Source organism: Neolamprologus brichardi, chromosome 22, assembly GCF_056152115.1.
Source record: "Neolamprologus brichardi isolate AB-2024 chromosome 22, ASM5615211v1, whole genome shotgun sequence".
NCBI classification, from domain to species: Eukaryota; Metazoa; Chordata; class Actinopteri; order Cichliformes; family Cichlidae; genus Neolamprologus; species Neolamprologus brichardi.
The window spans coordinates 28,148,492-28,158,137 of NC_142124.1; the positions used below are offsets into that span (position 1 = coordinate 28,148,492).

General features: G+C 42.4%; 1 pseudogene; it reads right to left on the reverse strand.

Moving 5' to 3' along the window:
• Positions 1-1,973: 1,973 nt before the first annotated feature.
• LOC148096801 (uncharacterized) lies at positions 1,974-2,749 on the reverse strand (annotated as a pseudogene).
• Positions 2,750-9,646: the final 6,897 nt, after the last annotated feature.

A 9,646-nucleotide genomic window follows, 5' to 3' on the forward strand; every position in this document is an offset into this window, starting at 1 on the left:
ACAATGTCACTTAAGATCAGCCATGTCAGGTGCTGCCAAATAAAAAAATGGATGTTGTCTGCTGCTATCTGCAGCAACACAACATCATCCTTTTTTTCAAAGAGTGCACTTTTATTGTTTATTTTCTCTTAAACTTTAAATTCTATTGCTTGTTTTTACAGCCATGTTTGTCCTCCAAAGACAGATGAGAAAAAAGCAGCCACAGACAAGGAATGAAGCATGCATGCTTGCATGCAAGCATGTCCCTGTTCTCAGGGACATGCTTGAAAAACAAATTCATCATTGTCATCACAGTTTTTTTCATTAGTTATTTAATACATAACACATGTAAAACAGAACATTAGTCTATTTTATAGAGACACATTAGATTGGTCTTTCACCCCAATACCCAGGTCGGATGAGAGCATGTCAGTACCACTATAAAACTCCCATTTCAGATACTGGAATATACGACACAGAGGAACTGGAACAAGTGACTGCGTCCTCAAGTTAAGATCAGCTAAAAGCAACTGACAGTCTAGACCTCAGGTTAGTGAAGGCCCAATTCAGAGCAAATCCAGAACATAGATGTGAAAGTAGTCAAGAGACACTGGCTAACCACTTTCACGTCTATGTTGCTGAAATCTGTTTTACATTGACCAATTCTCTCCAATATGATATCATGAGCATGGGAAGACATGAGCATGAAGTGACAGAAACCAAAACATTCAAAACACTACAATGAGACACACTTAAAATAAGCAAAGGATTCATCAGTGTTGTGAAGGACAAAAAGATTCAGGTAGTGTGTGTTTTAATCACACGATTCGTAAAATACTGTAAGTACATGTTGTGGAGGTATGTAATAATGACAGGAAAGGTCTCAGTGTCTCAGTCACTCCAACTTTATTAACTGACTCTCAGAACATCACATGTAGTTAGCGCCAAAATCTCCACCCCAGCACTTCCCTTCAACTTGGGTGTGAGTGGAGCCACCTGGTGGTCCGCCACACATACCCCCCCCCCCCCCCCCCCCGAATGCACAGTTAGGTCTTTATTCAGTCCAGGACCCTGGGCCTAAGCAAACGGCCCGAACGACTGAACCTGGGAGGGAGAGAACAGGAAGAGGAAGGTCCATCCTGTGAACGAGGCTGGTGAAGGCGAGCAGGAAAGGCAGAAGAAGGCTCAAACGCCGGTGGTCCGGGGTAGTCCTGGGGGGAAAACCAGAGTCTGTCAACCCCATCGAAGGAGGGCGGCCACGGCGAGGGGCCTGGGCCGGCATTACATTACTGTCCGGAAGAACATGTGCAGGTTTAAGTCTGTCAACACACACAGTCTCCCTTCGACCCCCAAAATCCAAAACAAAATGTTTCTGGCCCGGTTCGATAACCCTGAATGGGGCGTCATACAGCGGCCGCAGCGGTGTCCTGTGGGCATCGTGCCTGACAAAAACAAACTTAGCAGTCTCTAAAGTCTTTGGAACAAAAGTGTCAGGCACGCAATGGTGCACCGGACCAGGAACCCGGAGCGAGTGCAAAAGCGGGTTGAGAGGTAGCACAGATGGATCGAAGCAGGGGGGAGGGTTCTCGGGCAAGAATTCTCCAGGCACGCGGAGGGCCACCAGTATATCATCAAGATATACAAAAACAAAGGGCAGCCCGCGCAAGACCGAGTCCATCAACCGCTGGAAGGTTTGGGCGGCACCTTTCAGGCCAAACGGCATGCGCAGAAACTCGAAAAGGCCAAAAGGTGTAATTACGGCGGTTTTGGGGACATCCTCCGCGCGCACGGGAACCTGGTGATATCCCCCGTACCAAATCGATCTGGTTAGCCATTAGCCGCTGTTAGCAATGGCCCGCAGCCCTCAGCTAGCCTGTCCGAGCCAGCCGGGGGAAGAAGGCTCTTCTGTGAGCCGGAGTCCACCAGGAAACGCCTCCCCGATCGTGAGTCCTCTAAGAAAAGCAGCCTTTCCTTATTGCCAACGGTCGCGGCTGCTACAGAGTGCTGACATGCCCGTTTCCCTGGGTCTGGAAACTGCAAGGCGGGAGACAGCGCCGTGCCTTCACTCCAAAATGCTGGTGATAAAAGCAAAGCCCTTTTCCGCGGTGCCGCTGTGCAGCGATTCCGGCTACCGTGGACGAGTCGGAGGGCCCCTGGAGCATCGGTGAGGGGGCGGGGGAAAACGCTGGTGAGTCCTGAACAATCTCCTGGTAGCCAGGAGAATGCGATCCGCCTCTTCCGCAAGGGAGCGGTAATCCTTCGTGGCCAATAGCGGGGAGTTGGCAAGGCCAGCGCGCACTGGAGCCGGCAGCTGTCGGAGAAAGAGGTGGGTGAAGAGAAATCCTCCGTCATCCGCGCCCAGCAAGGACAGCATGCTCTCCATGAGCTCGAGAGCGGTGCCGTCGCCCAGGCCCGCGAGGGAAAGGAGTTTCTCGGCCCGCTCAGCATCAGAGAGGGAGTAACGCCGCAGCAGCAGCGCCTTCAGGGCGGTGTACTTGCCTTGGGCTGGGGGGTCCCGGAGGAGAGTCATCACTCGGCGGGTTGACAGCGGGTCAAGTGAGGCCACCACATGGTGGTATTTAGTATCGTCGGCTGACACTCCACGAAGAGCAAACTGAGCTTCTACGTGCACGAACCATGAAGGAGGATCGTGAAGCCAAAAATCCGTCAATTTAAGCGCCACAGCAAACGCAGCCATCGGCGGAGGTGAAAGTCCGGCGGCAGCCGATGCCTCCAGGCCGGAGCTGGCTTCGTCGTCGAGCCTTAGCATGTTCGCTACAGGGGTCGCCAATGTGGAGGTATGTAATAACGACAGGAGAGGTCTCAGTGTCTCAGTCACTCCAACTTTATTAACTGACTCTCAGAACATCACATATAGTTAGCGCCAAAATCTCCACCCCAGCACTTCCCTTTAACTTGGGTGTGAGTGGAGCCACCTGGTGGTCCGCCACAATGTATGCTATTAGCTGTCATTTCCACAGCTGTTTAGCCATTAGTGTGTCCCCAAAAACACTTCTGTAGTGTTTTGCGCTTTTTTGTGAGCTTTTGTGTTGTTTCTGTTAGTTTGTTTTTTCTATTTCTGCTGTGTTCTATTCAACTTCTATTAAAGTGTGCTTCTGAAGCAATTTTTGTTTGCTGGTGTTTGCTTGATCCTGTAACAGCAAGTGTATCATGTTGGTTCATGGGTTTTTGACTTCTGCAACAACCTTGTAATTATTTCCCCCCAAAAAACCTATATAAATAAATAAAGGGCATATAAATGTTGGATGTAGAAAAGATCATACAAATTGAAACTTAAGTATGCAAAAAAATGTAAACTGGCAGAAGGGACAATAAACACTTCATTTTCAACAAACACACACACACACACACACACACACACACATATATATATATATATATATATATATATATATATATATATATATATATACATATATACATACATACAGGGTGTGCCATTTTTATGGATACACCGTAATAAAATGGGAATGGTTGGTGATATTAAAGTCCTGTTTGTGGCACATTAGTATATGTGAGGGGAACTCCTCCAGATGGGTGGTGACCATGGTGGCCATTTAGAAGTCGGCCATCTTGGATACAACTTTTTTCAATTGGAAGAGGGCCATGTGACACATCAAACTTATTGGTAATGTCACAAGAAAAACAATGGTGTGCTTGGTTTCAACGTAACTTTATTCTTTCATGAGTTATTTACAAGTTTCTCTTTGTTCACAGCCATTGACATGTCGAAGAGGTTAACACGTGAGGAGCGGATTGAAATTGTGTTGATATCTGATATCAGTAACCGGGTCATTGCAGCAGATTTCAATGCAAGACACCCTACGAGACCACCCATCTCCCATGCTACAGTTAGCAAACTGCTTGCTAAGTTTCGTGAAACTGGTTCAGTGTTGAATTTGCCAAAATGTGGACGCAAGAAAACTGTCACTAATGAAGAAACGTCAGTGGTTGTCCTAGCTTCATTCAGCAAGAGCCCACACCGTAGCACTCGCCGCATGTCACTGGAGAGTGGCATTAGTCGAACATCCCTTCGGCGGATATTAGCTACTCACAAATGGCACCCTTACAAACTCCAGCTACTGCAGCATCTCAACGAGGATGACCCAGATCGGCGCACAGAATTTGCAGAATGGGCAAAACAAAAATTGAAACAGGACCCTCAGTTCACGCAGAAGATTTTGTTCAGTGATGAGGCAAACTTTTATGTAAATGGTGAAGTTAACAAACAAAACCACCGCTATTGGTCTGACACTAACCCACATTGGATGGATCCCTCCAAGACTGTTGGAACAAAAAAAGTGATGGTGTGGTATATGGGGTACAACGATAGTGGGTCCATTCTTCATCAATGGAAACCTCAAGGCCACTGGATATTTGAAATTGCTACATGATGATGTGTTTCCCTCTTTATGCACTTAAGCTGGCACGTTCCCTGAGTTTTTCCAGAAACATGGTGCACCACCACGTTATGGGTGCCAGGTCCGAGCATTCCTAGTTGAACAGTTTCCTGGAAAGTGGATTGGTCGTCATGGGCCAGTTGAATGGCCCCCAAGGTCTCCCGATCTGACCCCCTTAGACTTTTATCTTTGGGTTATCTGAAGGCAATTGTCTATGGTGTGAAGATACGAGATGTGCAGCACCTGAAACTACGGATACTGGATGCCTGTGCTGGCATTTTTCCTGCGGTGTTGCTATCAGTGTGTGAAGAGAGGGAAAAGAGGGCTGCATTGACAATCCAACACAATGGGCAGCACATTGAACACATTTTACATTTCACATAAGTGGTCAGAAACTTGTAAATAACTCATGAAAGAATAAAGTTACGTTGAAACCAAGCACACCATTGTTTTTCTTGTGACATTACCATTAAGTTTGATGTGTCACATGGCCCTCTTCCTATTGAAAAAACAAAAGTTGTATCCAAGATGGCCGACTTCTAAATGGCCACCATGGTCATCACCCATCTTGAGGAGTTCGCCCCCTCACATATACTAATGTGCCACAAACAGGACTTTAATATCCCCAACCGTTCCCATTTTATTACGGTGTATCCATATAAATGGCCCACCCTGTATATATACTGAACTAAAGTATATAGAAAAAATGCTATAAAGAAAGAATGCTTTCAAAAATTTAAGTTTTAATCATTTATTTTTGTCAATCAACAAAATGCAGAGAATGAACAAAAGAGAAATCTATCAAATCAGATCTGTATTTGGTGTGACCACCCTATGCCTTCAAAACAGCATCAATTCTTCTAGGTACACTTGCACACAGTTTTTGAAATAGCTCGGCTGGGTTGTTCCAAATGTCTTGGAGAACTAACCACAGATCTTCTGTGGATGTAGGCTTCTTCACATCCTTCTGTCTCTTCATTTAATCCCAGACACACTTGATGATGTTGAGATCAGGGCTCTGTGGGGGCCAAACCATCACTTCCAGCACTTCTTGTTCTTTTTTATGCTAAAGATAGCTCTTAATGACTTTGGCTGTATGTTTGGGGTCATTGTCCTGCTGCAGAATACATTTGGGGCCAATAAACAGTCATTTATATTTCTGAAAGCATTCTTTGTTTACAGCATTTTTCACACCTGCCTAAAACCTTTGCACAGTACTATATATAACAATTAACCCCACTAGAAAAGCAAAACATTCTAAGTAAATGCCTATCTCTCGTTTGAACTAAGGCTAACATTTTAGAATGTGTAGCAGTATATGTGCATGATAATTATGGTAGTAATAAAGCTGCATTAAGGATTTTTCAGTATTTTTTACAGCATGCAGCATTCTTGTGCTTATATCTTCTTTCAGTGCCCCAAGTAGCCAGAAACTCAAATATGGATTATTGTTCATCACGAACGATAATAGTAAAGTTTTGTCTGACATCCAGAAATAAATTAGATATATAACATGTCCATTATAAAGGTGCGAAGGCAATCTTCCCAGGTCTACCTTGATGTGATTAACAAAAAAATCACTTTCAATATTGCTTGAAGTCTAAACTTACCTTACTTTATAGATTTATATTGCACTCTTCACAGGATAAAAACCACAAAGTGCTTCACAATAATATAAAACAGATAAACATAAAACAGTACAATCAAACATACAGCACAAATCTCATTAAAAACTAGTCTAAGTAAATGAGTCTTAAGATGATGTTTAAAAGAATAAATACAATCCAGGCAACGTAGAGATGGAGGGAGAGAATTCCACAACCTGGGGGCCACCGCTCTAAAAGATCTATCACCTGTGGTTTTAAAACTTTAAAACTTCGGGGAACAACCAACCAGTGTTGGTCAAGTTACTTGGAAAAAGTAATCAGTAATTAATGACTGATTACTTCCCGAAAAAAGTAATCCTGTTACATTACTGATTACTTATTTTCAAAAGTAATTAGTTACTTAGTTAATTTTTAAAACATGATTTATCCCCTAAATAGGTGATAAAGTGATAGATCTTTCAGCCCAATTCTACTTTTTCTGCATAATCCATCATATAAAATGTAATCAAATGAAAAAGTCTCTTTTTAAAACTTGTTTTATTCATTTTAATCTTTTAACTTTACGCATGAAGCAAACATTAAATTATATGCAACATTCTCTGACTGGAAGAAATTTGTTCAACATTTAAACCTATTTTCTGCACATTCCAGCACATAAAATAAAATAGTTTTTTGTGTTTACACTCACTCTTTCAAATAGACGTAAACGTAAAACACAGCAGAAAATAAATAAAATCAAAGACTCAGCTGTCCTGTTGCTCTATTTTCACCTGTATAGCAGGTGTGGGGCAGGCGGAGGTTTGCCCTGGTGCAGGTGTGCCGCAGTGGTCAGTGGAAGGATCTGGGAGATTCTCTGTGAATTGCCACGTGGCAGCGTACTCGTTGTTTTTGTCACTTTTTACAGAATCAAACTCAAAGTAAGGTCAGTACTTCCACGCTTTAAACGCTGCATGCTCATACTCTCTCCTGCACTCGTTATAGTATCCATTTTTGATCTGCACACAGCTGTTGTCACGAACGTCGCACTCGCTTACGTCATTGTCATGAGACACTCTGGCAAAAAAAATCAGTTTTAGTAACGCAGTAACGCAGCGTGATTACGGTAAAGTAACAGTAATCTAATTACCTTTTTTGCAATAGTAATCCCTTACTTTACGCGTTACTTGAACCAACAGCCTTTGATTAGATGATCTCAGGCTGCAAGAGTGAGTGTGAGATTCTAAGAAATCAGAAATATAGACAGGAGCGTCATGATTCAAAGCTAAGATTTTAAAATGAATTCTAAAATGCACTGGAAGCCAGTGTAATGAGCGTAAAACTGGTGTAATGTGCTCTCTTTTTCATGTCTTTATTAAAAGCCTTGCTGCAGCATTCTAGACTGACTGGAGGTCAAGACCCTTTTTGCTCAAACAAAGAAAAAGACTGTTACAGTAATCTAAGCGAGAAGAAATAAAAGCATGAATAATCATTTCTAACTCAGATTTAGACAAAAAACTACCTTGAGCAGCATCCTCTGACTCACAGGGTTATGGCTATGCATGTCTTTATTTCTTTTCTGCTTTTGTTTCCAGCTTTGCGGTTTAATAAAAACACATCCTTCTATGAAGTATTTTCTAAAGCTTTCTCTTTGAGTCCATGTGCAAAGGGCGGTGGAGCTGCAACACAACGAAGAAACAAAGAAAACAAAACATTTTACAGTTCACATCATTTATGACAAGGTCTACATGAAGCTGTGACGAACAATAACACAACAGTGACTGACATCTAAATGACAGAAGTCATCACTTTAACAGATTGATGAAGCCAGAAATGCCGAGTGTACCTCCCCAAGCAAATGTACGGCTGTCTAAAACAAATACCATGTTCATTGCTTCATTCAATATTTTCTGTCTTTATGTCTTCTTCGTATCTTTACAGCCCGTCCCTGATTGCGGAGGTTTCATGGTATAAAACAATCTTTTCCTGAACATTCACACAGTGAAAGCTCATTTATGTTGTGAAAAATTCTGGATACTAGAGGATGGTTGTTTCTCTTTCTTCTGCACCCCATTTTTTTAGTGCACGTGCAGTATGAACAAAATTTTAATGACAGGAACATTTTTTCAATTCATTTCTACCCTAGTGTTTACTGAATTCATTACTCATTCATGCTTTCTCTTGCTTTAAATCAATTTCTCTGCACTTTTCATATTTTAAACCACTTGAGGATTGTCGTAAATTGAGTGTTGTGACTGGTGAGCGCGGAGGCTGCAAAGATAAAAAGACAAGACAGGAAAACCCTGGCGTATCATGATGAAATGAAAAGATTTCAAGTGCACTGAGAGGATTGAAAGCTTTTTGTATGCAGACTTGTCGTGTTCTGTGGAAGAAGTGCTGAATTAAATACGGAAAAGCTATTCCCCTTTAAAACATTCACTGTGGGGAAGAATTAACAGTTGTTTTCCCAAATAGGAAGTTTCATCATATTAAACAAGGACATACACAAATGTGGTAGCCAGGACAATGAAGTCAATTGTCAAACAAATTGCTATCTAGGCCATAAAACATGGGTCTCTTCACTCCTTATCAGTCACACACGGCAGTATAACCTGCAGTACATTACTGTTGCTGCTGTAAACAAATATGACACACACTTAATTCAAAGGCGCTATGTTAGAGTCAGCTAAGTGCAAGTCTCTTTGAATGTTAATAGTATATATATATATATATATATATATATATATATATATATATATATATATATATATATATATATATATATATATGTGGTGCTTTTAAGGCCTCTTCTAAGGTCTCAGCATGAGCCACTCTTGCTCCCAGTGTGTGCCTCCCAAGTGTACATGTCAAACACACTTTGAAGTTCTTAGCAATCTGGCAAAATGTCTGTTAGTACCTCGGCAACAGCGCTGCTGCACTCCTGCTGCTAAGAAGCTGAGAGTGTGAAAGGAAAACAGGCACAAAAGGCAAGAAAAGACATGGGTGGAAGGGATAGGACATTTGGTCCCAGAATCCCCATGAAGTTATTTTGATCATCTGGTATAGTTGAGGGATGTGTTTGTTTGTGTGTGGTGACAAAATGTCCGTCCCCACAAATTAGAGTTTGTGTGTGTGTGTGTGTGTAGGTCAGGGGTCGGCAACCCGCGGCTCCAGAGCCGCATGCGGCTCTTTAGTCTTTATTTTGCGGCTCCAGGTGGTTTGGGAAAATAAATTAGAAGTATTTAGCTGAAGTGTAATTTATTTATGTTAGTTATTTTTTAACTTGTATTTCTAAATTGGAAGCTTATTGTGATTTTGAAATATAAAAATAAAATTATATCTTATTATTTTTTCATCACTCAAAATAAGCGTCACACTCGCAGAAGCCGGTGTACCCGCCGAAACGCCGTGCATTTATTGAGACTTTCGACCCCAGATAGGCCAATTATGGATCTTCGGATCCACATTATGTCAGCAGCTGTTCTCCACCGTGAACTATGTTAAAAACAAACACCGCTCACGCCTCACAGATGACAGCTTACAGTCCTGAGTAAAGATGAAAGCCCCGATTTGCAGACGCTGTGCGCAGAGGTTCGGGACCATAAGTCTTATTATAAACATATCACGGCAGACCCGACGATGTTTCCATGAACACGCTTTTCA